Consider the following 7,849-nt stretch of genomic DNA (forward strand, 5'->3'; position numbering starts at 1 on the left):
CAATAAAAATAAACATTCTGTATTTCACAGGTATACTGTATACTGAAGAATGTTATGAAATGATAAGGACAGAAGAATGTTTAGAAATTGGTTATGTTCTAAATGTTTAATTAGAACAGCATTAACTAATCCAAATTACAGTTAATTTTATACAGAATTCTTAGATGTTCAATACATTACATTTACTCATTCCAAAATGAATTATTAGAACTATAATATTTATAAAAATCTATCAACAAAACTGATTAAAAAAAACAGAATGCATGTATTAAAATCCTATCACCCCATATAAACCTGGGTGCTAGTCTGTCCACTGTGGGGCTGTTGTGGAGTATGCTCTATTCGACTGAGTATGCTCCCCGCCTCACAACGGGAGAATCTGCTTCCTCCGATGCCTTCAGAGGAGTGACTTTCTGAGGAGGCGTTAGGCGACTGGCTGCCTGTGATCTTCACTTCAGTGGGGTTACTCATGGTCAGCGGAGGGCCAGACTATCAGTGGGGGTCTGGACAGTAGATGGTCTTCCATGGGACTGGACTGTGGAGGGGCTGTTTGCGGGGGTCTTCTCCCCCGCTGCGGTGTCCGTCAGGGACATTTGTCCAAATCTGCAGAACAAGCAACCATATCACACATAAAAGCAATCAATATGAATCCACAATAACAAATACAAAAAGCTGACAGTCAGCGGAGCAACCAGGTGCATTATTGCGCATGAAAGAATAGTGAAGACATGAGACATGCAGCTCCCCTGTTTTTCTCTTAGGGACAATACAATTATCCTACCTAGAATAGCCTATAACACCACAATGCAATGAATAATTGCATTATTGTTTTCAAGCGAGTTTCAACATAGCCCAAATATTTATAATTTATATTTTAAAATGTATGATATTTTGTGTGTCAGAAACACAACCAGTCACAATATTTTCCTCTGATTATGCTACTTCAAAAGTATCCTGTAGGCATGCGCACATTTGTCCAAAATATACTTCCAGCGACCTTAAAATGGCTTGACGTTAAAAAGGTTGGATGGAAACCTGGTTATGTGAGTAACTTTGCAAGTAATTTTGGATAAAAAAAATGTCACGACAACATGGGAAATCATGCAATTTCACCTGAAGTTGAGTATATTGTGATAAACTGCAGGCCACACTACTGTCGAACTGCTTTGCTTTATCTTGGCCAGGTCACAATTGTAAATGAGAACTTGTTCTCAACTTGCCTACCTGGTTAAATAAAGGTTAAATAAATAAATAAATAAAAATTGTCTAGAGAGTTCTCAGCTATACTTTTCGTGGTCGTGGCTGTTTCTTTACCACCACAGACAGATGCTGGAACTAAGACCGCACTCAGTCAGCTGTATAAGGAAATAAGCAAACAGGAAACCACTCACCCAGAGGCGGCGCTCCTAGTGGCCCGAGACTTTAATGCAGGGAAACTTAAATCAGTTCTACCAAATCTCTATCAACATGTTAAATGTGCAACCAGAGGGGAAAAAATTCTCGATCACCTGTACTCCACACACAGAGACGCGTACAAAGCTCTTCCTCGCCCTCCATTTGGTAAATCCAACCACAACTCTATCCTCCTGATTCCTGCTTACAAGCTAAAATTAAAGCAGGAAGCACCAGTGACTCAGTCTATAAAAAAAATGGTCAGATGGAGCAAATGCTAAACTGCAGGACTGCTTTGCTATCACAGACTGGAACATGTTCCGGGATTCTTCCGATGACATTGAGGAATACACCACATCCGTCACTGGAATTATCAATAAATGCATTGAGGACGTCGTCCCCACAGTGCCTGTACGTATATACACCAAACAGAAGCCATGGATTACAGGCAACATTCGCACTGAAATAAAGGGTAGAGCTTCCGCTTTCAAGGTGCGGGACTCTAACCCGGAAGCTCCAGTATGATTCAATCTTACAGTGCCTTGCAAAAGTATTCGGCCCCCTTGAACTTTGCGACCTTTTGCCACATTTCAGGCTTCAAACATAAAGATATAAAACTGTATTTTTTTGTGAAGAATCAACAACAAGTGGGAGACAATCATGAAGTGGAACGACATTTATTGGATATTTCAAACTTTTTTAACAAATCAAAAACTGAAAAATTGGGCGTGCAAAATTATTTAGCCCCTTTACTTTCAGTGCAGCAAACTCTCTCCAGAAGTTCAGTGAGGATCTCTGAATGATCCAATGTTGACCTAAATGACTAATGATGATACATACAATCCACCTGTGTGTAATCAAGTCTCCGTATAAATGCACCTGCACTGTGATAGTCTCAGAGGTCCGTTAAAAGCGCAGAGAGCATCATGAAGAACAAGGAACACACCAGGCAGGTCCGAGATACTGTTGTGAAGAAGTTTAAAGCCGGATTTGGATACAAAAAGATTTCCCAAGCTTTAAACATCCCAAGGAGCACTGTGCAAGCGATAATATTGAAATGGAAGGAGTATCAGACCACTGCAAATCTACCAAGACCTGTCCGTCCCTCTAAACTTTCAGCTCATACAAGGAGAAGACTGATCAGAGATGCAGCCAAGAGGCCCATGATCACTCTGGATGAACTGCAGAGATCTACAGCTGAGGTGGGAGGCTCTGTCCATAGGACAACAATCAGTCGTATATTGCACAAATCTGGCCTTTATGGAAGAGTGGCAAGAAGAAAGCCATTTCTTAAAGATATCCATAAAAAATGTCGTTTAAAGTTTGCCACAAGCCACCTGGGAGACACACCAAACATGTGGAAGAAGGTGCTCTGGTCAGATGAAACCAAAATTGAACTTTTTGGCAACAATGCAAAATGTTATGTTTGGCGTAAAAGCAACACAGCTCATCACCCTGAACACCATCCCCACTGTCAAACATGGTGGTGGCAGCATCATGGTTTTGGCCTGCTTTTCTTCAGCAGGGACAGGGAAGATGGTTAAAATTGATGGGAAGATGGATGGAGCCAAATACAGGACCATTCTGGAAGAAAACCTGATGGAGTCTGCAAAAGACCTGAGACTGGGACGGAGATTTGTCTTCCAACAAGACAATGATCCAAAACATAAAGCAAAATCTACAATGGAATGGTTCAAAAATAAACATATCCAGGTGTTAGAATGGCCAAGTCAAAGTCCAGACCTGAATCCAATCGAGAATCTGTGGAAAGAACTGAAAACTGCTGTTCACAAATGCTCTCCATCCAACCTCACTGAGCTCGAGCTGTTTTGCAAGGAGGAATGGGAAAAAATTTCAGTCTCTCGATGTGCAAAACTGATAGAGACATACCCCAAGCGACTTACAGCTGTAATCGCAGCAAAAGGTGGCGCTACAAAGTATTAACTTAAGGGGGCTGAATAATTTTGCACGCCCAATTTTTCAGTTTTTGATTTGTTAAAAAAGTTTGAAATATCCAATAAATGTCATTCCACTTCATGATTGTGTCCCACTTGTTGTTGATTCTTCACAAAAAAATACAGTTTTATATCTTTATGTTTGAAGCCTGAAATGTGGCAAAAGGTCGCAAAGTTCAAGGGGGCCGAATACTTTCGCAAGGCACTGTAGCCCTGTATTGACACTTTGCCTGTTTGATGGTTCGTCGCAGGGCATAGCGGGATTTCTTGTAAGCTTCCGGGTGTGGCAGGGCTTGCAAACTATTACAGACTACAAAGGGAAGCACAGCCACGAGCTGCCCAGTGACACGAGCCTACCAGACGAGCTAAATCACTTCTATGCTCGCTTCGAGGCAAACAACACTGAGGCATGCATGAGAGCATCAGCTGTTCCGGACGACTGTGTGATCACGCTCTCTGTAGCCGACGTGAATAAGACCTTTAAACAGGTCAACATACACAAGGCTGCGGGGCCAGACGGATTACCAGGACGTGTGCTCCGGGCATGTGCTGACCAACTGGCAGGTGTCTTCACTGACAATTTCAACATGTCCCTGATTGAGTCTGTAATACCAACATGCTTCAAGCAGACCGCCATAGTCCCTGTGCCCAAGAACTCAAAGCGTCACGAACCCCGCTTCCTGAGTCTGTGTTTGCCTGTGTTTCTGTCCTGGAGTGTGTTTCCGGTGTCCTGGAACGCACCCTGTCTGGTTGCCGGGCAGATTAGCTTGTTGGGAGATCGATGTTCACCCGCACCTGTATCCCATCAGTAATCTGCACACCTGTCCTGATCATCACCTCTCCCCTTCAAAAGCTCTGACCTGACATCCATTCCCTGCCGGATCGTTAGCCATGAACATTACTCACCCGGATCATTTACCCCATTCCCGCCTGGTCATCAGAGGATTCCGCTTCCCCATTGGATCCACCTATTTACTCCCATCAACTCACCACCGCTGCCCGCTACGCCACCTGGATGTATCTACCCACTCACATTCACTTGTAAATAAATACTCAACTTCTTCCTACTCTCCTTGTCCTGGTCTGCTTCTGGGTTCGATTTTGAAGAAACGTGACAGAACGATCCGGCCAAGGATGAACCCAGCGGACCTGGATTCCGTTTGCCATGCCATTACCCAGCAGGGGAAGACACTGGGACAACACAAGACGACGCTACAGGAGATAGCGGGTGCAATCCAGAATTTATCTGCTAGCTTGACACAAATCCAGGATCAGCTCAGTTTGCCGGCGATTCATTCACCACCTGTTTCACCCATCTCACCTGCCGTGTCTGATGCGGTTTCCTTCCGTGAACCCAAGGTACCGACGCCTGATAAATATGAAGGGGATTTGGGAAGATGTCGTTAGTTTCTTATGCAGTGTGGGATAGTGTTTGATCTGCAGCCCCATTCTTACGCCACTGACAAGGCTAGGATAGCCTTTGTTATTGAACTGCTGCGTGGAAGAGCTCTGGAATGGGCTTCAGCCGTTTGGGAACGACAGGAGACCTGCATGGCTTCATACCAGGAATTCACGGGAGAGATGAGAAGGCTTTTTGACCATCCAGTCCGAGGTAAGGACGCAGCTAAACGTTTGTTCACTCTTCGCCAAGGAGCTTGCAGTGTGGCAGACTTTGTGATAGAATTCAGGACATTGGCTGTGGAGAGTGGTTGGAATGAGGAATCACTACAAGCGGTTTTTTACCAGGGGTTGTCGGAGCAACTCAAGGACGAGCTGATCTCCTATCCAGAGCCTAGTGACCTAGATAGTTTGGTTACCTTAGCTATTCGGGTAGATAATAGAGTCCGAGAGAGAAGGAGGGAGAAGCAGTGGTGTCCATCTAATCAATCTGAGACTCGGTTACCATTAGGGTCAGGAAGTGGTAGCTCGGGACATTACATCTCCGTTTGTCCTCAGCGCCCGTTAAACTGCTCGGCTCGTTAAGTTTGGGAGGTTTGTTAGCGAGCCAGTTTCAACCTCTCAAGAGCCCTGTCAGACCTCGTTTTCCTGCTACCCTCATAAATAAGAATCAGAGTTTAGCGATTAACGCTTTCATCGATTCAGGTGCCGATGACAGCTTCATTGATGCCGACTTAGTGGAACAGCTGGGGCTTTCCAAGGAGCAACTACCGGAAGCCATTGAAGCAACCACTCTGAACGGCAGTAGTCTGGCACGGATCACTATGAGGACCGAACCGGTTAAGATGTTGTTGTCGGGGAATCATTCAGAGGTTATTTCTTTTTTCATTTTGCCTTCCCCCCATGTTCCTCTGGTTCTTGGATACCCCTGGCTAAGAGAACACAATCCTTCGTTCGATTGGGTGACTGGTAAGGTGACTAGTTGGAGCATTGAGTGCCATGCTAACTGCCTCAGGACTGCCTGTTCTCATGCTGTCCCCAGTCGGGTCAGTGAGTCTGCTCCTCCTGATTTGTCCCTGGTTCCTGAAACATATCATGAGTTGGGTGAGGTGTTCAGTAAGCAGAAAGCTCAGTCACTTCCTCCCCACCGACCTTATGATTGTACAATTAAGCTGTTCCCTGGAGCTGCCTTTCCCAAGGGACGGTTATACAGTATTTCTCGACCTGAGCGGGAAGCCATGGAGACCTACATAAAGGAGTCTCTTGCTGCAGGTCTCATTCGTCCCTCATCATCACCCCTGGGAGCTGGATTTTTTTTTGTGAGTAAGAAGGATGGCTCTCTTCGACCGTGTATTGATTATCGGGGGTTGAATGATATTACGGTCAAAAACAAGTACCCCTTGCCCTTGATGAGCTCCGCTTTCGATTCTTTACAGGGTGCTACTGTGTTTACGAAGCTTGATCTACGCAATGCGTATCATCTGGTTCGGATCAAAGAGGGGGACGAGTGGTTGACTGGATTCAACACACCTATGGGACATTTCGAGTACCAGGTGATGCCGTTTGGACTTTCCAACGCTCCAGCAGTGTTCCAAAGTTTGGTGAATGACGTGCTGAGGGATATGATCGGTCTGTTTGTGTTCGTTTACCTGGATGACATCCTGATTTTCTCCAAGGAGCTTTCCAGCCACATCCAGCATGTTAAACAGGTTCTGCAGCGGTTATTGGAGAACCGTCTGTTTGTGAAGGCAGAGAAGTGTGATTTTCACGCCCACACTACATCCTTCCTCGGGTACATCATCTCCAGGGGTGAGATCAAGATGGACCAAGAGAAGGTTCGGGCGGTTCGGGATTGGGCCCGGCCCGGTACGAGATTGCAGCTCCAGAGATTCCTGGGATTTGCGAACTTCTATCGGAGGTTTATCCGTGATTACAGCCGGGTGGCCGCCCCTTTAACTGCTCTGACGTCTTGCACCAGAATATTCTGTTGGACTCCTGAGGCAGACCGAGCATTTCTGAACTTGAAGAGCTGATTCACCAACGCGCCGATTCTATCTCAACCTGACACTTCCCGTCAGTTTGTTGTTGAGGTGGACGCGTCTGATGTGGGGGTGGGCGCCATCCTGTCCCAGCGTAGCTCCACTGACGGTAAACTCCATCCCTGCGCCTTCTACTCTTGTCGTCTTTCACCAGCTGAGAGAAACTACGATGTGGGTAACCGGGAGCTTCTCGCTGTGAAGCTTGCCTTGGAGGAGTGGCGTCACTGGTTGGAGGGAGCGGAGCAACCGTTTGTGGTCTGGACTGACCACAAGAATCTGGCTTACGTGCAATCGGCTAAACGTCTCAACTCCCGTCAGGCCAGGTGGGCTTTGTTTTTTGGACGCTTCAATTTTTCCCTGACGTTCCGACCTGGGTCGAAGAACGGCAAAGCGGACGCCTTGTCCCGGATGTTCTCCAAGACGGATGAGAGTGGGGCCAAGACTGAGACGATTCTTCCCCAGAACCTTGTCGTGGGAGCCGTTACATGGAAGATTGAGGAGGATGTGATGGCGGCCCTTCGGACGCAGCCCGGCCCCGGTAACGGTCCACCAGGTCGGTTGTTCGTGCCTGAGTCGGTCCGTTCTGCTGTTCTTCAGTGGTCCCACGCCAGCAAGATAGCTTGTCACCCTGGCGATGCTCGGACTATGGCGCTACTGCGCAGACGATTTTGGTGGCCTGCCATGGGAGAAGATACCCGGAGGTTTGTTGCCGCATGTCCTGTTTGTGCTCAGAACAAAAGTACCAATCGGCCCAGCTCTGGGCTTCTTCACCCCCTACCTATTCCTCTGCGACCTAGGTCGCATCTGGCCCTGGATTTTGTCACGGGATTGCCCCCTTCTGTTGGGAACACGGTCATTCTGACCATTGTGGACAGATTCAGCAAGTTTGCTCATTTTGTCCCTCTCTCCAAGCTTCCATCTGCCACGGAGACGTCCGAGATCCTTGTTAGGGAGGTTTTCAGGGTCCACGGATTGCCCAGTGACATTGTTTCTGACCGTGGTCCTCAATTTACCTCTGCTGTCTGGAAATCCTTCTGTTTGGCCATTGGAGCTACAGTCAGTCTC

The sequence above is a fragment of the Oncorhynchus kisutch genome, linkage group LG9 (genome assembly GCF_002021735.2).
Source record: "Oncorhynchus kisutch isolate 150728-3 linkage group LG9, Okis_V2, whole genome shotgun sequence".
NCBI classification, from domain to species: Eukaryota; Metazoa; Chordata; class Actinopteri; order Salmoniformes; family Salmonidae; genus Oncorhynchus; species Oncorhynchus kisutch.